This window comes from Chinchilla lanigera, unplaced genomic scaffold, assembly GCF_000276665.1.
Source record: "Chinchilla lanigera isolate Chin_1 unplaced genomic scaffold, ChiLan1.0 scaffold00031, whole genome shotgun sequence".
Lineage (NCBI taxonomy): Eukaryota > Metazoa > Chordata > Mammalia > Rodentia > Chinchillidae > Chinchilla > Chinchilla lanigera.
This window is the reverse complement of record NW_004955432.1, coordinates 5,054,804-5,070,325: the sequence shown is the minus strand read 5'-3', so window position 1 is coordinate 5,070,325 and position 15,522 is coordinate 5,054,804. Positions and strand designations below refer to the sequence as shown.

Sequence of the window (15,522 nt, the reverse complement as noted above, 5' to 3'; positions counted from 1 at the left end):
TAGTAACAGATTAACCTTAATTATTGGTACTGTTATCAATTATTGGTACAAACACCTGTTTAAGGAAACCAAGTTCCCCTTGCATCACAAAACAGAGCAATAATGATGTTCAAAGTTAAGTTTTTCCAGTTGCTCTGAATCTAGAAAAAATTTTAAAATTTATTTCCCAATCCAATCTTTCCCCATTATCAACCATTCTAAATTTATCTCCTCAAAATGGTTTGAATCTCAACCAATTTTCCTTGCCTTTTAACATTTTGGGTCATTCTGTAAGTTCAAACTGATAGGTACAGCTGCCAGACTTTCCTTAAGAAGTAGAGTATTATCCACTGGCAGAGAAGGACGAGGGTGTCACAAGAATCTCTCTTACAAAGGCAGTACAAAAACAGAAGTCAGAGAAGCAGACAAGGAAAAGGCAACACTGTACTAACTGGTGGCAACACCAGTGGTGAAAACCCAGACAGAACCAAGAAGAAAGGTGAAGCACAGATTCCCATGACCAAAAGAATTTCCTTTGTAAGGGAATATGCTAGCACTTTTGCATAGGGCACAACTTGATCTTCTGTAACACAATTTTAAATTTTCACATGGCTGAGGAAAATAATTTGTAAGTTGTAAAGTAAACCTGTCAAAAACTAAAAAAGAAAGAAAAAAGAAGGAAGAAACAAAGAAAAAGAAAAGAATGAAAGAGAAGAAATCCCACTTTGGAGAACAGAAAACAAAGACAGAAAGAAATTTAGGCTTAGGTTGAGTAGAGAAAAGCTGACCACTAAATGCCTGGGACTATGGCCATGGGCAGGCTACAAGGCTTTTATATAAAAGATCATGGCACAGCTTCCTAAATTAGAAAATGAGAAACCAATTAGCAGGGTGGTGTATCATCACAACTTGTAGGGATCTTAAGTAAATCAGGGGTATCTTCACTTTTTTCTTACTCAAAACTAGAGGTGAGGATCTGGCTTCTTTCCTGGTTCATGGGCATGACAGGATTCCAAAGCAAGCTTTCTAATGCAAGACCCTAAACTTTTCGCATTCAAAAGAATGTGCTTTAAGAAAAGTTGGATTGGGCTGGGGATTTAGCTCAGCAGCACAGCACCTGTCTGGCAAGCGCAAGGTCATGAGTTTGATTTCTGGTACTGGAAAAAAACAAAAAAAAAAAAAGAAAAGAAAAGTTGGATTCACTTGCTGGAGGCTTCAAATATGCTCTCATGTAAATTTTCTGTATGTCCTAAATTTTATTTAAATAATTAATTTCTGTATCCACAAAAGAGCCAAATTTAGTTATACAAAGTAGAAGTGTTCAATTGGTTATTTCAGATTTTATTATTTATCACTTTTATTTAAACGTAGATTAACTGCTAGAGTCTATAACCAGTATTCCACAGGAAAATTAAAAAACAAAGCTACAAACTGATCATGCCTTTAAAAGTAAACACTAAACATAAATAACCACTCTCACTTTCATTTTCTTTAAAAATAATCACAAAAGAAAATCAAATAACAAGAAATTGATAATATCTTGGAGAAATTTTATCCTAAAGAAGAGCTATGCTGTTACAAGTTTCATTTTCAAGTTTCTGATGAGTACAGACATGAGTATACCCTTTCAATTGTAAATATTGGAAACTGTTATTGTATACCAATGAAAAAGTTATAAGGGACTTTGAAAATTTATTTGTATCACATCAATTCAACTCTAATTCATTTTAGACACAGAAATAAGTGGCTAAAGTTTGTTAGACTAAAACACAATCTACTAGTGATAAACTATCTGATTTATTTCTCACTAAATTGTCTCATTTTTAGCATCTAAAAATAGCCTGGGATCTCCAGGGTCTAATGTTACTCTAAAGTTACTCTTCTACATTCTTTTACCTATATTTGCATCCAGCATTTGTCCATGTTTTGCCTGTATTTTGTTTTATGGCCAGAGTAAGACAGTTTAAGAATAGGAACTAAATTTTCTAAATTTTTCTCTACTAAGCAGTGGTTAATGATATATCATCTTTTATTAATGTTACACAAAATATAAATGAATCTGTTAAGTGATTTTCTCTGTATTTTGTAAGAGGGTTCAGCTATATAAATGGGAAATGAAAAACTAGTATCCTAACTGAAGTTCTGTTAAAGTTAACAATACACTACCTACCTGAAAATATCAAAGAGCTGCTATTCATCTAGACAAGAACAAAAGACAAGATAGTCCCACCAAATTTTAATAAACCACTCTGATATCATTGCAAAATACAGCAGATATTTAAAAGAAATTTATTACTTATGAATCTATTTTGCCACTATATAAACATTTAGATATATAATTTTTTTTCCACTTTAAAGTTTGTAGCAGCCACTCTAAACTTCATACTGTTTATATTTCTTTTTGGTTTTTTTGGTACCGGGAATTGAACTCAGGACCTTGTGCTTGCCAGGCAGGTGCCTGTGCCACTGAGCTATATCCCCAGGCCCATACTGCTAATTTATAAAAGCCAATGTAGCATTCTCCACTATTTTTCACTACACAGAAAAAAATCTCACTTTTGCAAGTGGTCAGAATTTTTTTCTTTAACAAAGTACTATTACCAGTTGAGGCTTATATTTATGGCATCCAGCTTTGAAGGTTAAATTCTTATTAATTTTCTAAGTAAAGCTCATAATGATGTAGTAAAAAGAAAATATTTTAAAACTTAAAAGTTAAATTCAGTTATACTTTAAACTGAATCTTAAGTCAGAATCCAGATTAGGTACTTGGTTGCGCTTATACTGCTAGCTAGGTATGCTACAGAGTGCCTCACACAAATAATGTAGCCATTATGTCATTTATAAAATATAATTATTATCTTTTGTTACAGTATCTAGTTCCCTGATAAAAATATATCACAAACATATAAAAGTATCAGAATGCATAAAAATTAGTCAGTTCTTCATCTTCCAAAACAAAAAAAAATTTAAGAGTATCAGCTTTACAAAAAAAAAAAAAACCTGAAAAGTGAACTGACTTAACAGGCTTTTCTACCGCAGTAACTTTACCATGTCTCCAAATACAGGACATAAGGCTTAAAACTCAGGTGGACTGAATTAGAATACTGAAGGCTAACATTCAAACAGGCAGCCACACATAAACGTGTGTCCCTGAAGAAATGTCTCCCCCTGAAGAAACGAATGTAACCTGATTTAGTAGTAACTCAGGTCATACATACAAAGCATAGAACAAAAGTAATTATTTAGAGTAAGTACTTGTGGGAATTAGGATTAATGAAACAAGACAATATTTATTTCCTACATTTTATACTTTATCCATTATAATCTTTTAAAAATGACTTTTATTTTAAAAATTAATAAAAGGTAATATCGTAAGTACAGAGCCCCATGAGTGTTTCTGCATATACATACCAGCAGGAAGTCACTAATAAAAATATATGCATTGTGCCTGGGAGAAAGGGATTAGGAAATGTAGTTCCACTAATGCTTTAAGAGTTGCAAAGCAATTGTTAATAACACCCACTCATGTTTTACTGACTAAAAAAATGCAGTTTCTCCAAGTCTCCAGTTTGCACACTGTCAAATATTACACACATTTACAAAACTGAGGAAATAATAAACCTTGTACCATTAAAAGCTATCATAAAATGCAAATAAGACTGATACACATTAGTAATAAAATAATGATTTAAATCAGGAAATATCAAGAAATATACTGGGTCATATGGGAGAGGAAGAAGAACAAATAATTGTATACTATGGTTTTAGAATGAGATATCAATTCTAAAAATTAGTATAAATTTATTTGTGCCCTCTGGGTTAAAATACAAACAAGCTGAAAGTTTTACAAAACCCATGCAATGCATTACAAAAGATATTTAACTGATCCAGCCCTCCCCAGTAAGCCCTCCCCAAGCAGCTTAGTGGTGGGAGTCATCACCAGTATACAGTACCTTGAAGAGGTACTGGGAGGTGAGTCAGCCATCTGCTACTTTGAGAAATCTCTTTAAAAAAAAAAAAAAACAACCACAACACACATATATTTAAGAAACCTACAATTAAGCTGATACTTCCAAACTGAGTATTTCTAATAAAAGGAGTACACATTATCTTCAAGCAAAAACACTACTTGTCACTAATAAGTAAAATGAACTCAATTAGGATAACCAGGAGCTATATTCAGCACATGTATCAAGCAGCCACTATGTTCTGTTCCACTGGAGAGGCTGAGGTGTTTTTAAGTCTCAGCAGCAGTTGTTCTTGCTCTTTCCCAAATGGAAGAAACTGATGATGACAGTGGACTTCTAAATGAGGCAAGGCTTGGCTGAATTTGCTTACTTTGCCCCTCAGAATTTATACAACTGGTTAGGAAAAATTACTCACTTTTGAACTGTGTAGCTCAGACTGTTTTTAACATTAAAATATTTTTCTACTGTTAACTTTTGTACAAGATATAAACAAATATGTTTTGGAAGAGCAGTTCTCCTCCCTCCTAAAAAGTGTTGAAATTTATGGTTTTTATTTCCTAAATTAAAAGAAAAGCACTTTGACAACAAGTAAAATGTTTATCAGTTTAACCAACACATAAATCCCTACTCTATGGAAAATATTTGTTATAGCTTCCAGTTATTCTTTAATGATCGCTATATGGAAAAGTAACACTAGTATAATTACATGGGAAAACTCCACTATCCAATTTGTGAACAAATGAAATTTCCTTTCCTCACAAGCAAACACTGAAACCTCCAATGGGATACAGTTCCACACACTGCCAAATCCTTAGATCTTCTGGAAAACCAAAAAAAAACCAACACAGCCAGGACTGTAGCATGAAAAATGAAAGAAAAGGGCTGGAGATATAGCTCAGCAGCACAAGTTCCTGCCTGGGAAGTGCAAGGTCCTGAGTTCAATTCCTAGCACCAAAAAAAAAAAAAAAAAGAAAAAAGAAAAATGAAAGAAGGATCTACAAAGTTGTACCATGTCTTGTTTCTACCATTAATTCTTTATCCCTTTGCAACATTTTAATAAATATTAGATCTGGAAACATACATATAAAAGGATCTATAATTTAGTACTTTAGCTGAAGCTCATATTAGAACATTCCTTGCTAAAACCACAACAAACTAAAGTGAAAATTTATCAACACTAAAATGCAAACCAGAATAGAATGTTTGTCCTTGCAGATAACATCAGTTCTTAATGTCTAAATCATATTATCTCTCTGGAAATGTTTCTATTATTTATGATTTATAGACCCCAAAACTTATGGAAGTAGTAACAATTTTCATGAAAACATGGCTGAAAGGATTTTCTTCAAAAAAGTATATAAAAAACCCAGTGGTGGCAAACCTATGGCCCACATGTTGTTTTTCTTTTAAAACAAAAGATGTTACTGAGGGGCTGGCGATTTAGCTCAGCGGCACAGCACACGCCTGGCAAGCTCAAGCTTGTGAGTTCGATTCCCGGTACCAGAAAAAAAACAACAACAACAAAATGTTACTGTATGAACTGTTTTTTCTAACTAAAGCCTCAGTATTCGGGTTTGATAGCATGTTGGCACTTTGCAATAAATAGGTAACTGGGTTTTGGTTTAGTTTGGGCACTCATCTCTAAACGGTTCACCACCACTGAAATAAACTATGACATGGTCAGATTTGGGCCATTAATCTACTCTTTCTCTCTACTTTTATAGGATGCTTTATACTGTACCAAAGTCTCTTCAGCTCTGTTCATTTCCTCCATTCTTATCTTTCTCTTCCGAATTGATGGGTAATGTCAACTGACCCATCTTCAGGCTTGCTGGTTCATCCTTCTGCCTAGTTAACTACTGGATCTTTGTGTTAGCCAGCCTCCCACTGCAGTAACAAAAGCTTGAAATAAGAAACTTATAAGGAAAAAGCATTGTTTTGGCCTACAGTTTTGGAGCTATTCACCTATGATTAGTTAGTCCTTTTTGCTTTTGGATCTGTGTTTGGGCAACACAGAATGGTAGTGTAATACAGTGTAACACACGGGGCTCTGAGTCCAATTTCTTTTTTTTTTTTGGTACCGGGAATCGAATTTATGACCTCGCGCTTGCCAGGCAGGCGCTGTGCCAGTGAGCTAAATCCCCAGCCCCATCTGAGTCCAATTTCTAACAGAATCCTTACTTCCACTAACACGTCATCAGCACAGCCTTTGCTCTCCATATGTCTATAATATTCTAGTCTTCCGAGCCCTCTCCTGAATGTCTGTTAAGCTCCGCTTCTCCAAACCTTTCCAGTCTCCTACTGCTAACCAGTTCTAAAGGCTTTTTCACATAGTCTAGGTTAATTTTCTCTCATGGTTGGGACAAAATAGATGACACCCACAAGTTAAGGGAGGAAAGGTTTATTTAGTTCACAGTTTACTGACATTTCAGTCCATAATCCACTGGCTCCAAAGCAGGGTGGCACATGCCAAGAGGGGTGACAGTTCATGGCTGTAGAAGAGAGTAAAAGCAAAAAGCATGCTAGACAAGCCTTTTCTGTCCTTTATGTCGCATCCACTCTGTTGGGATCACGGTGGTGCCAATCCAATCAGTGGACTGGTTCAGCAATTACCCACCCTTAATCCCTGAATCCTTAATCCCAACACTGAACTATGAATCAACAACACACTAGATTCAGCCACCTCCCAAAAAACTCTATGACTGCATGAGGTTTTAGGAGGACATCGAGACACAAACCATAACACACATCATCAGGCAGTCAAAGCAATGATACTCCTCGACCCTTCTTGGGACCAATTTCCTGTGTTAACTTTATTTCTGTGACAAATGCCTGAGATAAGCAGCTTTATAAAGATAAAAAGGGTCGTTTGGTCTCATAATTCTGGAGGTTTCAGTCTGATTTGCTGACCCCATTGCTTTTGGAACTGTGGTGAGGCAGCACCTTAATGGCAGCAGCATGTGGCAAAACCACCTGATTGCCGGGATGCAGAAGAAAGGAGGAAGAAGGGGTTGCAGGCTATCGGGGGGATGCCCCAGAGGCTGGAAGACCTCTCCACCATTTACAGGTTCCACCACCTCCTAACAGCACCTCAAGATGACCAAGCATTTAAAATATGCATCTTTGACACTTTGAAGTGATAATCTCACAGGAACAGAATATTTGAAACTACTTTGTTACCATTCTGTAAGATGTAGCGAATTCTTGTTTGTTCCACTTGCTCTTTTATTCCCTACTGGAAGTTCTGCTTTGTTTTTCTGTTCAGTTGTGACTTCCAAAACATCAATAGTTGGTTCATACCTCCACCTAATTTCCTTAGCTGTTGGACTAGGAGTTTAACGGGTGAATGGCTGTTCATCTTGGTGTGTCTGTGGGGAATGGGCGCCAGAGAATCTTACGCAGCCATCATCTTGCTCCGCTCTTTAGTCTGGTTTCTTTTACTTGGCATCACCGATTTGTAGTTCATTTCTATTGCTGTATCAATAAACATTTTCTTTTTATTACTATGTAGTTCCTTTTGTACATAAACAAGTGTGTTCCACATTTCTTAGCTGAAAGTCATATAAACTGTTTACAGTTTGGATAATTATGAAGAAGGAGCCTATAAGTATTTGTGTACAGTTATTTGTATGAATGTGAATTTCTCATTTTACTCAGGTAAATAATGCATACAATTGATACTGTTATGTTGTATGTTAGGTTTTTAGAATAGTTTTACTCTCTGTACATTAACACTGTACATACTCTAGCTTATCAAAAGTAAGCAGTTAACACTGGTACAAGACCTTTTACTACATTACCAATTTTATTCATATTTACGAGTGTTTCCCACTGGTATTTTTATATCCTAGGATCTAGACTAGTATCCCATATACTTAGTTGTGCTGTCTCTTTAGTCTTTAACCTATAATTATTCCTCAGTCTTTCTTGCTGAGTTTTTCTACAAGAAGGAAATACTTCTACCTTTGTAATTAATAAAATTTTGTAATTAGTATCTAAAGAAGGTTTAAGATATGCAAATATCTTGTCTTCACATTTAATTTAACATTCTCAAGTAGATCTTCTTAGCCACTGATGGGTTCTTAGTACTGTGTTACTGAAGTACTTGTTACTATTGTTAATGTTTATTTTTATTTTCCTAATTCACTGATATAAATTCTTTCAAAAAGAAGAACTGTCTCTTTCCCCCTATTATTTACTTCTATTGATATCTACTCATATTTATTTTCTGTCATTGGTTTTATTCCAAAACTATTGTTTATTTTGTTGTTTATTCTAATGTTTCATTGGCCACGAGCAGCTCTCTCATTCTGGCATCTTTACTCTCCAGCTTTTCTTACCACCATACTGTCACCTTCAAAATCTTTTATTTTTCTGTACTATGTGATGCTTCAGACTTAGCTTTTTCTTTTTTGGCCAGAAGTATTATTCTTAATATCCCTTAATACTTTTAAATGTTAGCTTCACCAAGTAACAGGCCAGACTTATGGAACAACAAGCTATTTCTAAGGCTTTCATCCTCTACAGGAGACAAAATTTACTAAATAATGTGGTCCCAGAGTTCTAACTAGTTACAAAATTGTCTTCTTAGATATTAACTGGATGCAAACAAAGACACTTATAACAAAGTCAAAATAGACTATACTATTTCTTTAGTTCCCTTGCTGAATGTACTTTCTTCCCCACAGACTTTCTTACTAAGGGATGTCTGAGTATTGTCCTTTCCAAAAAACCTGTTTACCATCTCTGATTCTTGGTTTAGAAAAAGGAGTTTCTTAGTCAAGGAGCAAGTTAATAATGAGCTAACTATATTCTCAGCCATCAACAAATTAAACTTGTTTACTCTATACCTAACTTAGCTTTGATTTAATCAACACTCCCTATGCATAAAAGAAAAACTTCATGTGTAATACTCCTTACAAATTTCCATCATGACTTGGAGAGACTGGGAAGAGCTCTTGATGGCTTGTTTTGTAATAGAGGATTCTGGAAAGGGCAAGTTCTTATTTTTGAAGCCATAAAGTAGGAAAACAACAAATGTTCTTCTTGATCTGCTAATGAAAACACTTACAGGCCACAATTAGAAAATTCTGGTCGGTCATGAAATTATATTACAATATTTTCAATACATTCAGATGTATATTACTCTCTTTTCCCTGAGTTTGGGTTCAGTTTGGTAGAGCTACTTTAAAGAGGCCGTCAGTAGCAGTGAAGAGGAAACAGTGTTTGTGTCTTCCAGCACCTGGGAAAGTAGGCAACATCTCTCATTTTGATCTCAACTTTTTGCCTTTTCCCTTGAAGCTCTAAATGCAATACAGGGACATGATCATTTTTAAAAATTCTTTCTTTTCTTCCCCTCCCTCCCTGTAGTGCTGAGGGACAATACCCAGGGTGTTCTATATGCTACACAAGTGCTTCACCATTGAGCTACATCTCCAGCCCTTTCTTTTTATTCTTATCTGATTGGACTCTCTCATATTGCATCAACCCCAGTATTATCATCACTGTTCCAAAAATGAATAGCCCTTCCAAGATATGCTATAAAATAAACCCTTCAGGTGGTGTTGGTTTTGATGTAGAAAAGCAAGGGTCAACTAAGTAATTTTTATTTATATAGTCATTAGGGAAAATGAGCAGAATTTCCAGCACCCCCAAACACTGCCTTTTCTCTCTGGATATGGTTTACTTAAACCATTCCTATCAACTCTCTACTTGACTCTAAGGACTGGGCTTTAGGGGGACCTAACATCAGGGCCTGGCATGGATATTCCAGTCCTGGTGTTGGCCTCTGCCCTCATGGCAGGCTGGTATATCAGTTCATCAGCTGTTTGTAACAGGGATTGCACACTTGCTCAGGCTTGAAGAGGCAGTTTGTTGAATAGGTATTACAGAGGGTTCCTCAGCAGTTCTTGTATTTCTTTGTCAGGCTGCCATCTTCTTGGCACAGCTGACACTCCTGGGGCTTTTCAGAGAGCAGCAACTGATCCTGTTCATGCTTAGGGTGAGACTCCAGCCTGTGATTTCTCCCAGGGGCTTTGTGTTTGCCATTTGCCTTGGGTTCTGGCTTCAGGGAACCTTTCCTGGCATGCTGCTGGTTTTTTTGTAAGTTTATTTCTTTTTCCTGTTTAGTTCTAACACGAGATGGTTTTGCTGCCTGGTGAGAGCCTCTATTTAACAGCTACAGACTGCTGACCTTGTCCCTAGAGTCTTGTTAGACGAGCTGGTTATCTACCTTAGTAGCTGGTGTCCTTAGCCTGACACAGTCTTTGTTGCAGCTGTTTAATGGCAGCAGTTATCTGGTTAGTGTTTTCTTCTAATGTGTGGTTACCTCACTTTTCTGTTATATGCTTAAGGCTGCATTCTGCAGCTTAAAGGCAAGTCCATTCTTGAGAGCTCTGAGATCTAGTTTCTGCCTCAGACATCAGGGTCTTTTGTTTCTCAGACTTCCTTGTCCAGCATCTTCATTGATAGCTCTGTCTCTGTCTTGTTGCAGTGAGCAACTGTAGACAGTATAGCAGATGAAAAAGATTACTTCGAGATGAGACTTGGTTCAAGTATGAGAAACCCAGAGGGGCTATTCCTTGAGACTCTAGAGAAGAAAAAATCCTGAAGCCATGAACTCTCTGGCCTTTACTTAAAATATCAGTGTAAGGGGGAAAAAAAAAAGGGCAGGAGAAAAATAGTTTGAGCAAGGAGTTGCCTCAAGGATAATTAATTTTTCTTGGGGAAAGTGGAAAGACTGCATACAGCATGATTCACTAATGTAAACTTATCTTTAACCATTAGATTTTCACAAACATGTGTGCTTTTGTCCCATAGTTTAATCATTCATTCCTCACAGAGTCTGTGTGTTTTTTTGCCCCACAGCTTAATTATTTACTTCTCACAGAGCCTGTGTGCTTTTTGGCCCATGGTTTCTTTGTGCAATTTTTGTCCTGCAGTTTAACCACTCATTCCCTGAAGAGCCCATGCAGTTTTGTCCTGCAGTTTAACCATTTCCTCCTGGCCAAGCCCACACACTGTCTCATGCTGATCTACACCACTCTTGCTGAAGGCCCTTCCGATTAGATTCCGTTTCTTCTTGCAAGGTAATAATCCTGTAGTTTGCAAGTGCAAGCTCCTTGGTCAGTTTAGTGTTGGGTTTTTCTAATGCATTTACTTTTGCCTGAAGGTTATTCATAGTAGTATTCAGATGTCTGTTGAATTCTTCTGGTCCAGAATTTCAGTAATTTGACCATCCCTTTAACTGTCCTTACTGATATTCTCATCCTTGAGATACACACAAAATCTCTGATTCCAAGATGAGAGTCCAAAACTGCTTTCCTACAGAAATTAGCATCAATGACATTCATACCCACCAACAGACCAGCAATTATAGCTCCTCCTTCTTCCATCATGAAGGCACTTGGTTCATAGAATTCACTGAGAAGTCCCTTTTTATTGATCAATGCATCTGTATATTCTGACAGTTTCTTTGTTTTTTATAATTTTATTAGTAGATGTTTGCAGTACATGCATTTCACAATCATCTTGGGTAGTTGATATATGTACATAACAGAGCTCCTTTTTAAAATCTCCTTCCCTGCTTCCTTTAGTTCTCCTTTCCCCCTTTTCATTCTTGTTGATATTATTAACCTTCATTTATGTTTACGGCACACAATGTCCATATTCACTGAGGTGATTAGGACCTCGTATGTGGCCTATCTTCACTTTGTTTCCCCTCCCTTTCCCTCACCCCTGAACACTTCTCATCTGCAACAGATCCATCACCTTGTCTTATTCTGTCCTTATTTTTCTTTTAGTTGGCACTTTGCCTAACTCAGATTCCATACAGTATTTAAGTTTGGGTGTCTGATTTATTTCACTGAAAATTATATTTTCCAGGTGCATCCATTTTCCTACAAATGTCTCAAATTTGTCCCTTATAGCCAAGTAGTATTCCATTATACAGTATATAGATACCACATTTTTTTTATCCAATTGTTGGTTGAATATTTTCCATTAATGCTAAAGGAAGCCAGGATCTTCCTCTGTCTACTTGGTGTCTTCTATCCTGGAATACTTGCTGTTATCTCTGCAGCTTCTGGTGTAAGTTTTTCTACCCATTCTAGAGACCCCAGAAGGACTCACTTTGTCCAAGAAAAGTTTTCTTGGTTTTCAAGCACGCTCAGTGTTTCATCATCATGTAGAATTACTGGAGGGGCACATAAAGCCCGGAGTCTTACCCAGGTTCAGAGCTGATTCAACCAAGCTCTTGATACTCAGCTTGGCTATGTTCATTAGGTCCATAACTTTGTTAGCAGTAAGATAATTAGGATCTTTTGTATCACCCTGTATGTGCTCCACCAAATATGTCACATCCTCCCAACAGTGGTGCTTGCTGCAGCCCATAGCCCAGGCTCAGCAGCAGGAAGGGAGGCCTGGAGCTTGGCGATGGCCGGCCAGCAGAGAAGCTGTTGCCTCCTTAGCCTGGGTCCAGCAGGAAGGGGGTAGGCACCATTAAGCAGGGCTCCTAATGCCTGTATGGTGCCCGCCTTGCTTCCAGGTCTGCACAGAGGGCAGCTCCCTGCTGCAATTCCCAGCGCTCAAGGCTGGGGCTCAGCCTTGTTGCTTTGTCCTGTGCCTGGGCCAGCAGGCTGGGTATGGGCTGGGGTCCACACCACAGTGGGGGGCCTGGGCTCTGCTGATTGCCTACCACCCTGCCCCTGCCCCCACCAACAGCCCATAATTGCTTTAGAAACTAGGACTTTCTGTGTTTAGAATCTACACTGTTACCTATTTACTCCTCAACCTTAATTTTACTATAAAGCATTCATACAGAGGTTAATTTACACAACAAAGACACTGAATCAAACTTACCATGGTACACTTAACCCTGGATGTTTCAATTACTTGAATATTAGGATTTTCTGCCACAGAATTTGCCGGAGCTTCCTTAAATTTTCAAGTACATAACTTAAAAGAGTATTTCTCAGAGTAGCCTGTTTACTGTCTAAAGCCAAATTCTGGCAACCTCAGAGCCATTTTCTTATCTCTGGTACCATGTTTTGGTCTGAGGATATTAGTTTTCATCGGATGACTTGTGCTCATATGTTAATACAGAAACAATTCAAGTCTCATTTTGTGTTCAAACCAAGAATGAAAAGTTGGAAAGCTTTCAAAAATGAACAAAGAAAACTCAAAGGCCAAATGAACAGGTTTATCTTTACTTATTGTTTTGAACTGTTTATAATATACTTCAAAAGATGGCCTCATGGGGAGGTCACTACCATCTAAGTCAGGAAGAGCTTTGAGGTTTAAGCCAGAGTTTCTGAGCAATGCTTAGGTATAACAGCTAAACTGGATTACAGAAATCTAAAATACAAGTCACAGGAGTTTTAACTCCTGTTAAAGAATCTGAATTCAACTGATATTAGCAAAACAAAACAAAAAACCCACCATTTATTACCCTGCATCAAACTTTCAATTTTCTAATAAATTTTCACTAAATGCCTACCATCTCTCAGACACCACAACAGAGATTTGGGATACATCAACAAACAAAAGAACAAAAATCTTATCCCTGGGGTGGCTTACAAAAATAAAGACAACAAATAGTAAGTAAAACACATATGCTAGAAGTTACGACTAAAAAATAGTAATGACAGAGAAAAAGGGGTCAAGAGACTTCTAGAGGATGTGAGAATGGGAGGTGATCTGTAATTTAAAGTATTATTAAAGACTTAGATCTCATCAAGTAGTTTTGAAACAGGTAAGGGAGATAAGCAGATTCGGGGATGTATGTGCCCCTTATAAAGGCAACAGCCATGTAATGATGAGTTATGCTGGAATGTCAGGAAACAAAAGATGGATGAGTGTAGAGTGTGGTAACTTAAGGATAAAGGAAAATATCAGTTGTAACAAACACAAATGGAAAAATGTTCAGAATCAATGCAAAATCTGAACTGAATATGAGTCAAGTAGCCCAGTCTTAGTATATATAAATAGATTAAGTCATGGGAAATGATATGATGACTCACTAGCCTCGGTGATTTTTTCTTTAATTTATAGTCTGTAATTCTCCAGTTTTTTCATCTTAATAATTTATTTTCTATATAACCTCACAAAATTTACTAAAGTATTCCATCTACACATGACTTAGATGAACTTTATAGGTTGTTTCTGACCACTTTACACTACATTTCCTCCGGTTTTCTTAAACTATCCAGCCTACTAATCCATAAAGTCACAGATGACATTTTCAAAAATTAAGTTGTAACTTTCATTTGAAGCACTTTTATGCCTCTCCTACGTGAAGCCTTCAGAGAATGCATGATTCACTCTTGTGTAGTATATTATGATATCATGACATTATACAACATAATTTTTTAATGTCCACCTTTTAAGCCTGTTTCATGTAAAAGCATATATGCATATGAGTTTGGCAGGGAGAAGAGCGGCAGTGGATAAAATTTTTAATGAGTGTTCAATTTTACCAAATGCTTTTTCATGTATTGACATGATCCTGTGAATCTTTTTGAGCATTTTCATAAAATATATCAATTGACTGTCAAATACTGAAACATCCTTGCATTTCAGACTTTGGTTAGTTAATATTTTATTGAGGATTCTAGTACCATCTTATCTATAAGTGGTACTGGTATGTAATTTTCTTAATTACAATATTTCCTGGATAGGACTGAGTAGGATTACCACTCTTTATTTAATAGTTTGTTCCTACCAACAATAAAATACCTATGGCTGGGGTCTGCTGGAAGGTTTCTTTGATAGATATAGGACTATTTACATTATTTCTTCATAAGTTTTATGACTATTTACTTTTCAAAAAATTGGTCCAATTCATCTGCATGTCAACTTTATGATAAAACTGTTAAAAGTACTCACATATTATACTGTACATGGAGGCCCTGTATTGACAGCCTCTTTCATTTCCAATACTTGTCATCTGCAACCTTCTCTTGTTCTTGGTCAGTATAACTTGACGTTTATAAATTTATTCCTATTTTAAAGTAATCAGCCTCTCATGTCACTGATCATATTTGTTTTTGTGTTTTAAATTTGATTGGTTTCTGTATTTATTATTTCTTTCATTCTTTGCTTTGGTTTTAATTTGCTCTACTTTCTTCAGTTTCTGCCTGTGTAAATAAATTTTTAATGCTTTAAGTTTCACCCAAGCATAGCTTTAACTGGATCCCACAAATTTTTATATGATGAACTTTGATTTGTCACTCATTTCTAATTATTTTATACCCCAGAGAATTTCTCTTTCATTAAGGGGTTCTTTAAAAAGTATGTTTTTTAAATTTCCAAACTTCTGATAATTTTTCAGATATCTATCGGTTCTTGACATTATTTGTTATGGCCAAAGAATATACCTTTTTTATTACTGTTTTTATTTGTTTTCTTTTTTTATTTAAATAAAAGTAAAATTTCAAAATAAGATAATAGGGTAACAATGATTAATTCACTGCATATTGTTATCTTTAAATTAGTTATTCAGAGTATAAGATATTGGCATTGAATTGTCCAAACAATACTAATACAAACCTTTCTTTTCAGTGAACTAAGAGAAATT

The 15,522-nt window shown here is 36.2% G+C and overlaps 2 protein-coding genes and 1 pseudogene across 2 annotated transcripts in view; 1 reads left to right on the top strand and 2 right to left on the bottom strand.

The window, feature by feature from the left end:
- Nucleotides 1–15,522, top strand: part of Abcb1 (ATP-binding cassette, sub-family B (MDR/TAP), member 1) — a 173,576-nt gene that overhangs the window by 15,024 nt on the left and 143,030 nt on the right. The gene's annotated exons all lie outside the window — the stretch shown is intronic.
- The window catches only part of Rundc3b (RUN domain containing 3B), a 153,935-nt gene that overhangs the window by 116,077 nt on the left and 22,336 nt on the right, over nt 1–15,522 (bottom strand). The window lies entirely within an intron of this gene.
- LOC102018962 lies at nt 10,972–12,338 on the bottom strand (annotated as a pseudogene).